The following is a 15,000-nucleotide window of genomic DNA, read 5'->3' on the forward strand; positions in this document are numbered from 1 at the left end:
TATGCAACATATTCTCATCTCTGATTCACAGACTTATTGCAGTGGTCCTTAAATTTTCCTTCAAAGTGACATCTGAATATATATAGCACAAAACAACACCTCACACACACACACACGGAAATATGCTCCAATAATAAACTACCTCAGCACGCAGGTATAAGATCTCCACCTCGAGAACAAAAACAAAACAATACAAACAAATCGACCACATGACGGTTTGCCCAGAAGACAAATCTAAGGGAGACAAATATTCAAAAGGTGACACGCATGAGTATTCTCAATTATGTAATTTTTATATTCGCGAAAACTCTCGGAAATATCCGTAAATTAAACCAGCATCCGCGAGAATATCCGCGAATTAAACGAGGTTGTGTTTTCCAAAATATTTGTTAACATATTTTTTCATGTGATCGGTTTCAAAAATTAAGACACTTGGATATTTTCCTATGTTTCATAACATGAAACCAATGGTAGCCTTAATTCACAAATAAACGAACTATATCCACCAATTCAATGTTGAGCACACATTGTCAACATGTACATATTTATATATACGTATATTTATGTTGACTGGCAATACAGAAACTACGTTCTTAAATATTTGTATTCCTTTACTTACTATTTATTCAAATTTGCCTACAACAAATCGTCCCCACTAAGTATTCGAGTGGACGAGTTCAGGTTATGAACTCCTGTATTAAATTTCGCTATTAAAGGATTTCACGTATTTCTCTGATATTGTTTTCATGGTCAGGCGTTTGGAACTGACTTGATGCAAAAAAAGAACAGAAAAAAAGATCGCCAGTTATTTCAATACCAAGTTCCTTCTCTGTTTCTGATAACGGATACCTCCATCAGTATTTTAAGATCCATTTTCTTAGACAGTATATCAGTACAATGAACAACACTATCTGTTATATTGGACAGTCATATATTTTCCTCCAGGCTTCCAAATAAAACGCACGAGGCCAAAAGGGAGATAAGGTTTTCCTTATATCTTTCTAGTTAGACGTTGCAATTAAACTCCTTAGTTTTCACCTGAATTATATCGATTAAATTTCATGTAACTGAACGAACCATGATGTTAAATGATATTTTCATAGTAGTTTTACTGATTGAACTCTGTCGTTGCAGGCAGAACGCTAAATTATAAACTGTGACTATGTACGATTTCCAGTATGTCGCGTATTAATTAATATGTTGCTATGGAAACAGAATACCTGACATTAATATCAAGTGCAACCAAATTATGTTTTTGTGTGTGATTAGAAAGTGTAGATTTGTAAGAAATCGAAAGTCTGCAAGCAATATTTCTATTAATGTCTAAATTGGTTTATCCTTAAACTAAATATTTAACGCTGCATGCACGGTACAAGCGAGAGATTTTTCATGATGACTCACCCTGCGCTGGATCTTCGCTTTGCTAGAAACCTAACCCGTTGAAATGTTACTTAACAAAGGATGAGTTTTAGGTATTCTTGCATGCCATGCCATTAGGTTCATTTGGAGAGAATAGTCTCATTCAATTGATGAGAGAACCAAGCATTGCCCATTGTCATGTAAAAAAATGCAGATGGTTTTCAACACTCCATTTGGATATCAAGGTAATATCCACGATCATCCCAGTCATATATCGAAGATTGATTTTGCTGTAAATTTCTGCTTGTACCAGTTGTTCCTAAATTTTTCGGGTAGCCGAAACCTTAGTATCCAGGCTACATTCCTAGTGCCCCTCTCTCACTACCGCAACAAAAATAGACCATTTATGAAACATATTCAAAACAACTGTATTTCATAAATAAAACTTCATAAATAATATTTAACCTCATTAATCCACCATTTTGTTGGTTCTTCATCCATCGGCCCGCCCCATTTTCGCCACTTATTATCACCCCACTTTTCTTCAACGAACCCGTGGATTTTCCACCGCCCACAAGAAAGCAGTACTGCACACGTTGGGAACCACAGGTTTACAGACAGGTATCCTTAGAGCAGCTCTCCAGACACAAAGTGTATCTTCCTCCAGGCTTTCGCAGATTTCTTGCCTGTTTTTAAAATATAAAGCATGAGGTGTCGATGAGATACGTTTTGGATCCTCGTTTTCAGAGTGAACGAAAATACACAAAATATAACCTGTCTCGTCGAATGTTCGCACCGAACTACGTTGAAATATCAGTGTCTAGTATCTAACAAGAGCACATGCACAAGATACAGATTGAAGTTAGCTACTTATTAGAGGGCTTAATGTTTAGTGTCGAGAAACACGAAAAGGACTTTTGAGCCAACCCAATAAATTCATACATGCAAGTTTGCTTACATAGAAACATACATATATACATATATACTACATACGATCGTATATACCTGCATACATACATACATACATACATACATACATACATACATACATACATACATACATACATACATACATATCGATGCAGACTGTGGAGATAACACCGAAGATATCACCCACATCATAAACAGTTGTCCGAAAATGTCATTACAGTATCAGCTACCAGTGAGATATGATGTTGTACCTAGGAGACTCTATAATGAAATCTGTCGGCAGGATAACTCCGACGACAAAGAAATAGGAACCCACAGTATGATAGGAGCTACAGCCACTCATAATAAAAAAAGGAGTACGTGTAGTATGTCCCAGTGAAGACAAGCACAGCAGAGCTGATATAATGATTTGGGATAGAGAAGCGAAACTGTGTACAGTAGTGAAAATTAGTTACCCAGCGTATGTTAACGTAAAGTAGAAGATCAGTGAAGAAGAGAATATCTGCGCTGGAGTATTGAGAAATTTGCAGTTACTCTATACAAATTACAAGATCAGGTTTATATCTGTATTCCTTGGGGTTCATTGGTATCTAACACACTGCTTAAATAGCAATCTGGAAAAATTAGGTTTCTCAAAACCAGAAAGGAGAAAATCTAATTCGAAAACTACACATCCAAACCATTACTGGAACTGTAAAAATTTGTAAAACTTTCCAGAAGTTTATCATTTAAATATATATGAGTGTGTTTAGATATGCAACTATATACATTAGAATATATACATAAAACAAAACACACCAAACTGTAAATATACATACATACGTACTCTCATACATACACTAGTCGCCATGATAGATCGTTAGACACTACACACATTTTTTCTCTCCTTGCTTCTCTTCTTGTTTTTTCTGCGTCCCTTTCTGTAGAAGAGCGTAGGTTCGAAACGTAAAATACTTTTTCTATTCCTGAGCGATATACTAACACATCTGTTTGTTTTGTACACCACCTGTCTTTGTGTTTTGTTTTATTCGTAGACTCTCCCTATATATATATATATATATATATATACATATATATATGTGTGTGTGTGTGGTGTGTGTGTGTGTGTGTGTGACCTCGTGAGCACCACCAGCAATGTTTTCCTCTGTCTTCCCTTCTCGGGATCTTTCCTTCTCCTTTGTTTCCGACGAAGAGCTCCGCTCGAAACGTTAAACCCTCCTTCCCTTCTTTCCAATAATACTTAATTTGTTCCACGTCCTCGCGTTGCTGTGTTTTTTTTGTGTTTTTTTTGTTTGGATTAACTATATATATATATAATATATATATATATATATATATATATATATATATATATATACAGAAAACAAGCAAATGTACCCTGTCGTTGATGTTTAAATTCCAATAAAGAAGTCTTGGATCTGGGTTAGAAAACATCTCTTTCTCTATCGGCAGGAAATCTTGAAACGAACTGAACAATGACATGCATACATACATAGAAACATATAAACGTGCGTACATACGTATGTACATACATGCATCCGTCCATGTATATGGAGTATATATACGAGAATTGTGGGAGCGTCAGTGTTTGCAAGCGTGATGTATTTTTCTCTCAAACTCACTTAATACAAAATATTCTATCCAGAACACAGTTTAATTGTCACAAAAGTAGGTGTCATCATTACATTGTCTTGGAAACTGATAAGTGTTATATAGAAATATCAGCAACAAGAATTAGTTAAGAAAATAAATGCCGTTCGTTTCTCTAATTAAAATATTAGTCCTCATATCAGAAATATACATATCACCACAAACTACATTGTAATTTTCTTCGGAACCAATAAGAGAACCGTTTCTTTTATTCTTTGCCAATTGAAGTTTAATTATTCTAATAACATTTATCCAACATGCGGACATACACACGCATACATATATATCTATATACTATATATATATATATATATATACGCGCGCGCACACAAAGACACGCACACACACACACACACACACACACACACACACACATATATATATATAGGCAATATATTGGGTTGACCGGAAAGTTCGTGCCGATATTTGAAGGAAAGAAAAAGGTCAATAAATACTTGCTATTACACGTTTAATCAACTAAATATGAATCATTTTGTTGCATCATGCGTCTCCATCTTTCCTTTAACTTGAAAACACCCTCTTCCCAGAATTGAGGTGCTTTCATGGCAAATAACTCATCAAGGTATCTTTTTACGTCATCCAAGAAATTGAAATTCTTACCATTAAGACTATTATGCAGAAACCTGAATACGTAGAAATCCGAAGGAGCAATACCTGGTGAATATGTAGGGTGCGGTAATACATTCCACCCGAGCTGCAACAATTTTTGTCTGGTTCCCAAAGAAACGTGCAGTCTTGCATTATCATTTTGGAAAACAACACCCTTCCTGGTGTTGTTTTCTGTAGGTTTCTCTTGAATTGCTGCTTTTAATTCCTCCAGTTGTGTGCAGTCTTTCTCAGAATTAATTGTCTGTATACTTGGGAGGAGCTCATAGAACAGAATTCCTTTCCAATCCCACCAGTCTCAAAGCAAGACATTGTTAGGGTGAAGACCCGATTTTGTTGTGGATAAGGGTGGCTGGTGTTTCTTACTCCACAATCGCTTTCTCTGAACATTTCGGTAGATAATCCATTTCCCATCACCTGTCATAATTTGCTTTAAAAAAGGTGCGTTTTCATTACGTTTATGAAGCGAAGCACAAATGGAAATGCGATCCAAAATGTTCCTCTCACTCAACTCATGTGGTACCTAAACATCGTAGCGATTTGTGTATCCAGGCTTTACCAGGTGCTCATGAACAATGGATTTAGATAGGCTGCAGCTTTCTGCCAAATTTCGGCTTGTTCAATGTGGGCTATTCTCAATTAATGACTTGATTTGGTCATCATCTGTAGTGGATGATCTGCTTGATTGGTCTTTATTAATAAGGCTACAATCTCCTGTTCGGAACCTTGCGAACCACTTCCGTACAGTTCTTTCGGATAAAGAAACATCACCGTAAACTGCGCATATTTCTTTGGTTGCTTGAGAGGCATTTTTCCCTTTTCGGAAAAAGAAAAGCATCAATTGACGGAAATGAATTTTCTTATCTTCCATTTTAATGGGTTTCCGAATTAACACAGGTTATAGGAACATAAACCTTCTTCCACGAAAAGATAGCTTAAATTGTGCTCTAAATGGAGGTGTAGTCAAATCCTATTTTATGGATTCAACCATGTTCTAAAATAAGTCGAAATTTAAGCTACTATAAATCGGCACGAACTTTCCGGCCAACCCAATACATACATATTTATATATGCCTGTATATATATATATATATATATATATATATATATATATATATATATATATATATAGATAGATAGATAGATAGATAGATAGATAGATAGATAGATAGATAGATAGATAGATAGATAGATAGATAGATAGATGATAGATAGATAGATAGATAGATAGATAGATAGATAGATATAGATATAGAAATAGATATACACGTATATATATATGTATATATTTATCTCCCTATCTAATTAATATACATACATACATATATGTGTATGGCCTTCTGATGGACATTCTTACTTTAAATAGCAAAGTATTTTTATGAGACCCGCCAGACAGGACACAATTAATGACACAGCTCCATATAATATACGCTATTGAGAATCTAATCCGGAAATATATTGGTAGTTAAATTTTCATTCATACTAATATATTCTGTTTGCATCTGCAGCTTCTATTCCTACACTTGTTTGGATTAATAACAGTTTATACACAGACACACATACACAGACACACAGACACACACACACAGTCACACACACACACACACACAGGTATGTTTGTATGCCTGTATACTTCTATATATGGGCGTGGGTGGAAAAGTGCATATCAGCTGAAACCCATGAATCTATGTATATTATAGAGGGTGTTATTTGCGTTGTATATTTATCATTTGTGAAAACTCTACGCTTCCTCCAACGTGTCCAAATATTTTAAATTTTATAACCGCGGGAAATTGGATCTACTATGATATATTAATTAGTTGACTAGAAGAACGAGTAACGATAATAGTTCACTTCATAATACCATTACATCAATTCATTAATTTTACTGTTATATGATACACACTCAGAATACAAAGAAAATAAATGTATCTTCGTTCGTTTCTGCGATGAGTATTCATTTCTTCAATTAACTATGTATTGATTTAGCCTGTAAATTACTGAAGATGTCACAGATACACGTGCAGTTAACACAATTCTCAGACATAACACGGTGTGCGGCACGATTATAACCTTTAAATTCTAGGTGGGATACTCTCGATAATGTTCCACATAGATTCTACTTTGATAACTTTACTAGCAAGGTATAAGTGAACTTAAATCAATTTTAAATGTAGCTTTTCCACTAAGCTATGATAGGGGTTCAAATCCGGGACGTCGTGATTGCGAAATGTGCTCATTAGATATTCGCCCATCATACATGCGATACCAGTGTGTTTATATTCACTTTACATCAGTTCGTATTTTACTATTCGTATTTTATTCTGGAGTTTATTGATGTATTTTATTAATTCGGTGAACAGAGTACAGATAAGTGTTTCAGAAATGAAGAAAACGAAAAGGAAACTTAGATAGAAATATTAGATATTAGATACAAATTCCATCTTGGAGAAATTGTCCTACATCCAGAGTAGGCAACATTAGTTCCAAAACAAAGGATAATCCACTAAGAACTACGATATCTAATCGTAATATTACATTGCTGAAACGTAATATTGATTGTTTTGATATATTAATCTTAAAATAAATATTAAAATCTATGTCCAGGTATATAAGTGAGAACATTGCATAAACGATTTATGTATATCGTTTTATGTATGTTATTTTATTGTTTAAAATGCATCTATTTCCTTGACAAATGTAAAATATCAATTAAAAAATAAGTACATATTTCAAAGCTACTCGCTTTAAAGAATCAAGCTTCACTGAGGGACACTAGTACTGTCATTTACAATACCTGAAAGTGTCTGTTTCATGCCCACAGGAAAATGAATCAGAATAGATATAGTGCACCTCTATATAACAGATTGTTTCACACATATTTCGTGCAATTTTCATAACTTATGATAAGATATGATAAATAAATTATAGGTTATATACTATTTTATAAAAGCACATTTCTCATTGTTCATTTTCTCTTAAATTTATTTATTTATCTAGAAGAATCATTAGTTTTGCCAACATATATTTGATTTTGTTTTCAAGAGATGTGAATAAAAGTTATACATAATTCAGATTTTGTTTGTTGCAAGTAGATGCATCTAAAAGAATCCAATAATTTCGATATGTAACTTTCAATGCTATACGTATTTTAATTGGCATTGAAAATGACAAATTGCTGGTACCATCTCAAACATAAAGTATGTGCTCCATTTGCTTCATAGTAAGAAAAAGATCACTGAATTTTAATATGAAAATTAATAGAATAGTCATGTTTAACCCAACTGGTATCATCAGTAGAGTAAATCAAGGTTGAATATACCGTTGTATATCACCTTCAAAGTTTAATCTTCCTTACACTTTTTCGTTGATAACAGTTTCTTTTATAATTTTGTGTTTGTGCTTCCTAACGTGTTATATATTGAAGACAAGAACTCTTTAGCTATAATTTCCATAGGTGCAGGAGTGGTTGTTGGTAAGAAATCTGCATCCAAGCCACATGGTTCTGGCTCCAGTCCTTCTGCATGACACCATTAATAAGTTACTTCTAACATAACCTCAGTTCGACCAAAACCTTGTGAGTGAATTCCATAAACGGAAACTGAAAGAAACTCATTGTGTGTGCGTGTGTGCGTGCGTCTCTATGTGTCTGTATTTGCCCCCACGTCACGCTTAACAACTGGTGCTGTTTACTTCCCCGTATTAGCTATTTGACAAAAGATACCGAAAGAATAAGTACCAGGTATTATAAAAAAAAAGGATTTTGTTGATTCCTTTGACTAAAATTCCTTAAGGCGGTATTCCAGCATAGCCGCAATCTAATGACTGAAAACAAATAAAACTAAAAGGCATTTCACCTTCATGAGGTGTCGATCTCAAGTCGGTTAAACCCTAAAGCTTTCAACTTCCACACTGTCTCAGTAACTCACCTTTGAATACTACACAATCTCTTAACTACTATAATTAATCGTGGAGTGCGAATCCCAGACAAACTTTTGCTAATAGTAACATCTGAAGATGAATTTCGATTTAACACAGTGAGACAGGTTTATGCATGGATTACTCTTACTTTGTTTTTGTAGGCTCAAAGATTTCCCCTGGATAAGTGGAGTAATCGAGTGGCATTATGTGGTTTAATAAATTTATCTAGTGGCACACAGTTTACAGTAACCTATTTCACACACGAGAAATTAAGGGGACTGAATGTGTTATTTTCACGTTCGACATAGCTGGGAAAATGTATAACTTTCAATAATAGGAAACAAAAGAAATATTTCAAAACATTTATATGACAATCAAATGTTCGATGTGGTTAGCTTATAGTGAGTGGCTCATTTGTTTTAGCAAGTAAACAAATATGAATATAGGAGGAAGCACTCCGTCGGTTACGACGACGAGGGTTCCGGTTGATCCGATCAATGGAACAGCCTGCTCGTGAAATTAACGTGTAAGTGGATGAGCACTCCACAGACACGTGCACCCTTAACGTAGTTCTCGGGGATATTCAGCGTGACACAGAGTGACAAGGCCGGCCCTTTGAAATACAGGTACAACAGAAACAGGAAGTAAGAGTGAGAGAAAGTGGTGAAAGAGTACAGCAGGGATTACCACCATCCCTGCCGGAGCCTGGTGGAGCTTTAGGTGTTTTCGCTCAATAAACACTCACAACGCCAAGTCTTTGAATCGAAACCGCGATCCTATGACCGCGAGTCCACTGCCCTAACCACTGGGCCATTGCGCCTCCAAAATATGAATATATCATATTATTCTCTTTGCGCACATAAAAAATAATAGGGTTGCCATAATATGTTTCTTATATCTCATAGTTTATATTCTACCGATGAAATATATCAACATATAAATCAAACAATTCTCAACAGCCTACCAAAATAAAATGTTCTTGCAATTATTAGCAAATAAAATCAGCTATATACTAAAGGAATTTCACTTTTCTTTGGTTATTACGGTAATATATGTAAGAAATTTGAACCAATAATTTGCATTCGTCTGTACTTAAATCTACCGAACGAAATCATTTCTACAACTTGAGTCTCCCCTGCTGCAACGCACGCGTATATGCAATCCACAGTTATTGTTCCCAGAAAGTACAATGATGATAGTGGTATAATTTTATATATGTTCTTCTTTCTCTAACTTAAATGCATGTGTCATTGGGATGTACTGGCTCAACAACATTAGTCATTGGAGCATAATGTAATGCGTTCTCTAAAATATGAAAGTACTTATCTAGAGTCCCAAATATCTAGGGCAATAAGTAGATGGTAAGAACATCTTTCTTCATGAAGCCCCTAAAATATATTGTTCGGAAATACTTGAAATGGCTATACAGATGTAGAAAGCAGATAGCTACAAAATTCATTCTGAGAGAAAGATCGCCCAATAAAATATTCGTTATGCAGATCTTTATTTTAATCCTATCCTGTTTCATGCTCGTATATCAGTCGTGCAGTTTTCCCCTCAGATTAGCAATTGTCGTGTTTACTTATTTCTGTACGGGATCGATGCTGTCAAGTTAATTCGGAACATCTGGTGTATGTTCCTCATTCGGCAAAATAAAACAGGTCGAAATCCCAGTGTCTCAAAATCCACGGACAATATTCTCAATGAGCTCTTTTTTTTTACACACGCTGTCACTTAAGAGAAGTTTTCCTGCTATAGAATGTTGCAGCTAATGTTGTTCTTCGAATGTGAATATATTGTAAATAGGGGAAGCACTCCGTCGGTTACGACGACGAGGGTTCCGGTTGATCCGAATCAACGGAACAGCCTGCTCGTGAAATTAACGTGTAAGTGGCTGAGCACTCCACAGACACGTGTACACTTAACGTAGTTCTCGGGGATATTCAGCGTGACACAGAGAGTGACAAGGCCGGCCCTTTGAAATACAGGCACAACAGAAACAGGAAGTAAGAGTGAGAGAAAGTTGTGGTGAAAGAGTACAGCAGGGATCACCACCATCCCCTGCCGGAGCTGCGTGGAGCTTTAGGTGTTTTCGCTCAATAAACACTCACAACGCCCGGTCTGGGAATCGAAACCGCGATCCTATGACCGCGAGTCCGCTGCCCTAACCACTGGGCCATTACACCTACACATTGTAAATATACTGCACACTTTTATAGTAATCTAACACGATTTAAAGTGTTCTGTTCTTCACTGCGTTACCAGTTACACAACAATATTTTTTTTTAATATTTTTTTTTTAAATGAGACATCATATGACACCCATATTCTATTCCAGTCTTTATCTCGCTACAATTTTTAAAATCCGTTTTTTAATTTCTAATATTTCGTCCAGAGCAATGGTCATTAAAGTATACTTTTAAAAATTGGCTACTAATACAATATTCAAATTATCATTGCTTAAAAACTATATCTCATTAGACGATTTTTAAAAAGAATAGTTAAATCTAAGTCTAATACCTCGTTTACTTAGACGTCAAATGAGAAGAGAACAGATGAAGGCGTTGCTCAAGTGCAAACGTCTCAGATATCATGACTTCTATCCTCACTGCATATGAATTTATTTAAAATTTCGAGTGCATTCCTTTTGCAGATACTTGATCTCAATATTCATCACTGGCTTCTTTGAAATACATTAAAAATATTTTGCTTAATGTGAAATATTTATTTTGAGTTTTGCGAAAAATTTGAGCAGAAACAAAGAGCTTGCAACGTCGTAAATTATAGGCATTTTGAAATCTCCTATTTTAGTGTTTCTCGTTTTAGAGAAATACTAAAATAGGAGAATTCAAACGACAGCAATTGCCGTTTTATTCTATATTTGAAGTCGATAGCAATAAATTGAAAGAAGCAAGGAAAATCATACATGACTGATTCAGAGTATGATAATAATGTTGTAATTGCAAGCAATTGCGAATATTTAACTGTAACAGCTTTTTATTTCTAACATGTTAAATTGATTAATAAATGCCTTGGAGATAATAATGTATGATTTCAAATTTATCTGTCATCACTAATTTTACACTTCAAAAACAAAAAGAATCTTCCTGGTACGTCATATGCTGCACTGTAGCGCAATACAATTTTCCTTTTACGTTTAATTTGTAAATGACACTAGTTAAAATTTCAAAGAATATTTAATTAGAAATGACATTTTCGCACATAAATAGAACAATCGTCTTTGCAAAACGAAATTCAAATAAAAAAAATTATTAAATATAAACTTTAGAGTACGAAATTGAGAACAAACATTTCTAAAAATAAATGTTTACACAATGCACGAATTCCTATTTCAACTGGTGAGAAGAACAGATAATACAGAAATTTCAGATTTTTGCTGTTGGTTATGCGAACATAGTACATATTATGGATTTTGAAACTATGCCATGTGTGAAAATTGAAAGTGTACATTGAGTGTGCATTAAAAGAGCAACTAGTTTAAATTATCATTGATTTACTATTGAAATTTGTAGAAACGCGAGAGATGTACCAGCTCAGCAAATACGAAATATATATCTGAAAGGATTAAACTGACACGCCGTTACTGTATGCATTATGTTGAGTCTATACTGAGTTCTCTAATGGAGGAGGAGACGTCAATTTGAGTTTTCTCTAAATTTGCTTGTCTTTTGCCGTTTTCTTCCGCTGAAATTGTAATTATTGTTTCGCGGATGTATCAAATTATCTTGTAAATGAGTTTCACCCCATTTCAATCTCGGATCTCTGAGCGGGCGTTCTGCCAGTGCCGTAAACTTTCCCGGGCATATTTTTCCATCTTTCTTTTTTCAAAACCTGAGAAGTCTTTGTCTAAACAGAGGAATGGGTGTAGGAGAAAATGCATAGTAGTCAACCAATCGTATCGGTGGCCATACCCTTTGACTTTTGCAAAGAGCTTACTGACAATAACACCATCAACAACAACAACAACACTACCATCACCACCAGCATCAACAACAACTTGCCAAGAGCCAAAAGAAGAACACTAACAACATAATGACCCGTGAAAAATCCAACAACAACAATAACGACATCAAGAACAATACCAACAAATTAATAGTAGTAACGAAACCCTCAGCAACAACGATAATATTATAACAATTAGCATCAGTATTAGCATCAGCAAAAAGCATCAACAGTACCAAGTTGGGCATTTTGTATCTAGAATATTGGCAGACGCTCACTGAATTTTACCAGTTGTCCAAAACAGTTTGCGGAAAAACAACAGAAGATTCCTATATTTGAGGGTATGAATGACGATGGCCTAGGATTGAATCTAGGCATCGGTGAGAACAGTCTGAGTAGTCTCTTCTAGAGGAGTTTCGGATCGAAGATCACATTCAATTCTCGAAAGTCTTTGGCTTGGCAGTGCTACAGGGGTGGGGCATTGCCCGTTCGTGGCAAGCTCTTCAGACATGGAAGTCTTAACAGCCGAACCTGCCGAGATGCTTGCTGGGGGTTGAAACCGTCCTGCATGCAACAATACTGTGTCCGTGCATTATAGGGATCGTATGTAGCAGCTGTCGTCGATCCTAAGAAGATTTCAGCTGTCTGCTGTGTGTAGAGTGAAGATCGACGCACCACCTTCTCTGCTAAGGGAGGTATTTCTATGCTTAATGGCTGTGGTAAAAGAGACTGTGTGGTGGACCCATACGAAAGGTTTGAAAACAAACACATTTCTATCTGGTCAATCCCTCTTTAATTTCTTCAAATATCATTTGAGGAGGAAGTTGGGTGTACAGAGGGAGATGCTGCCTTATAGTGTGGTATAGAAAGGTCGCCGACATTCGCAAGAATGCTGAATGGATCTACTCTGAATATACTTTTCTGAGCTGGGGAAAAGAAATTCGAAGAGGGCACTTACCCTTGCCATGCAAATGGCAGAGTAATCCGGGATTTTCCTGTGGGGTTTATCTCAGATTACCTTAAGTGAGCTGCTCCGCTATTCGAAATTATATAGATATATTTATTATTTATTTCTCTACATTCAATTATATATCCTCTGTTATATTATTTAATATGGTAGTATCACCCATTGCTTAATGTTATCTCCACATATTTGGGGAATTTTCTTTTGTGCTGTAACTCGTCCTTCGATATTGTTCTCCATATCTTGGATCTTTGGGTTAATAAAAGATAATTATTATTATTATTACTTAAAACTGTTTATTACTTAATTATGTTTTCCATGAATATTATTTTCAAACTTTGGCACAGGGTCAACAAGTTCGATTACACCGACCCCAGTGCTTGACTGGTACTTATAATATCGACCCCGAAAGGATGAAAGGTAAAGACAGACGAAATATCGCTAAGCATTATGTCCGGCGTGGAAACAATTCTGTCACCTCGCCGCTTTGTTTTTCAGGAATATTGCTATTAAATATGTAAGATCATAATGCAGAGCTAGCGTGTATAATATATAATATATCGCTGCTGTAATCTCTAGTGAACTTTCTGAATCTCTTATGAGGCACCTGTGTGTTATTTGCATTTGTTTGTCAATACTTCTAAATAAATCGGAAGTCAAATAAACCTTGATGGTTTCATAATTTGTATTATACAACTCTCCCTCGTATCAGTATTCATTTTATAATCTTTGATTCCAGCATGAAGAAATTTTTCGAACATAAAATTTTAAGCATTTCTATTGAAATTTAAAATATTATCTACCTTCAAAGCCAATTTTCTTTTCAAATGACCATATTTTATTCTCTGTTCTCTGATAATAAACTCCATCATATAAATGGATAACAGTAAAAGAATCTGTTAGAAATTCGTCTCATTAATTCATATTCTTTTCATAATTTGGCCATTACTGGAACTGCAGTGATATTTTTCACTGCATACTGCTGAGATGATAAAAGTAGGTGATTAACATGACCTGGCCCTATTCCAGGATATCTTTTTGTACTATCTTCATTTAATTCTATGTGATAAAAACATTAAAAAACGAAATCATGTTTCAAATGAAATACTCTGCTGATTGTGTAGTCTACAACACGAATTTGAAAAAAATCAATGAGAAACGGGTTTAAAAAGTCATATCCTAATGAATACTCAGCATTCATTTTATTTTAATATATTTTTTTAAATGTTGCCATGGGCATCAGTCTAGACGTAAGTTGATTAAAACATTTTATTATTTTGGATATCTGTTTAATATCCGTTATTACGTTTGATAACATTCGTTGCATATGTCTTGGAAATATATTGTCAGGAATATACTCATATACTCATATATTGTCAGGAACAAAATGTTAACTCATCTAAACTAACAGTTTTATATTAAGGTAAACTGATATTTTTATTTAATAAATAAACTAGTTAAGACTTCGCCGTAAAACTTTCTAATCTGTTATTCGATTCCCGAAATATAACTTATCATACAGGCAAGGATTTCGGTAATATTTTATGGGAATGTGGAAGAATAATCATAAAACATTTTAGATGAAC

The 15,000-nt window shown here is 34.9% G+C and overlaps 1 protein-coding gene and 1 long non-coding RNA gene across 5 annotated transcripts in view; one reads left to right on the forward strand and one right to left on the reverse strand.

Annotated features, from left to right (window-relative positions):
- LOC118762430 overlaps nt 1-11,727 on the forward strand; it is a 16,214-nt gene extending 4,487 nt beyond the window's left edge. Inside the window, exon 3 of the long non-coding RNA XR_004998178.1 lies at nt 11,718-11,727. This is a non-coding gene — a long non-coding RNA (uncharacterized LOC118762430). The remainder of the gene's footprint in view (nt 1-11,717) is intronic.
- Nucleotides 1-15,000, reverse strand: part of LOC115209755 (FMRFamide receptor-like) — a 624,942-nt gene that overhangs the window by 213,222 nt on the left and 396,720 nt on the right. The window lies entirely within an intron of this gene.

The sequence above is a fragment of the Octopus sinensis genome, linkage group LG3 (genome assembly GCF_006345805.1).
Source record: "Octopus sinensis linkage group LG3, ASM634580v1, whole genome shotgun sequence".
Taxonomy (NCBI): Eukaryota; Metazoa; Mollusca; class Cephalopoda; order Octopoda; family Octopodidae; genus Octopus; species Octopus sinensis.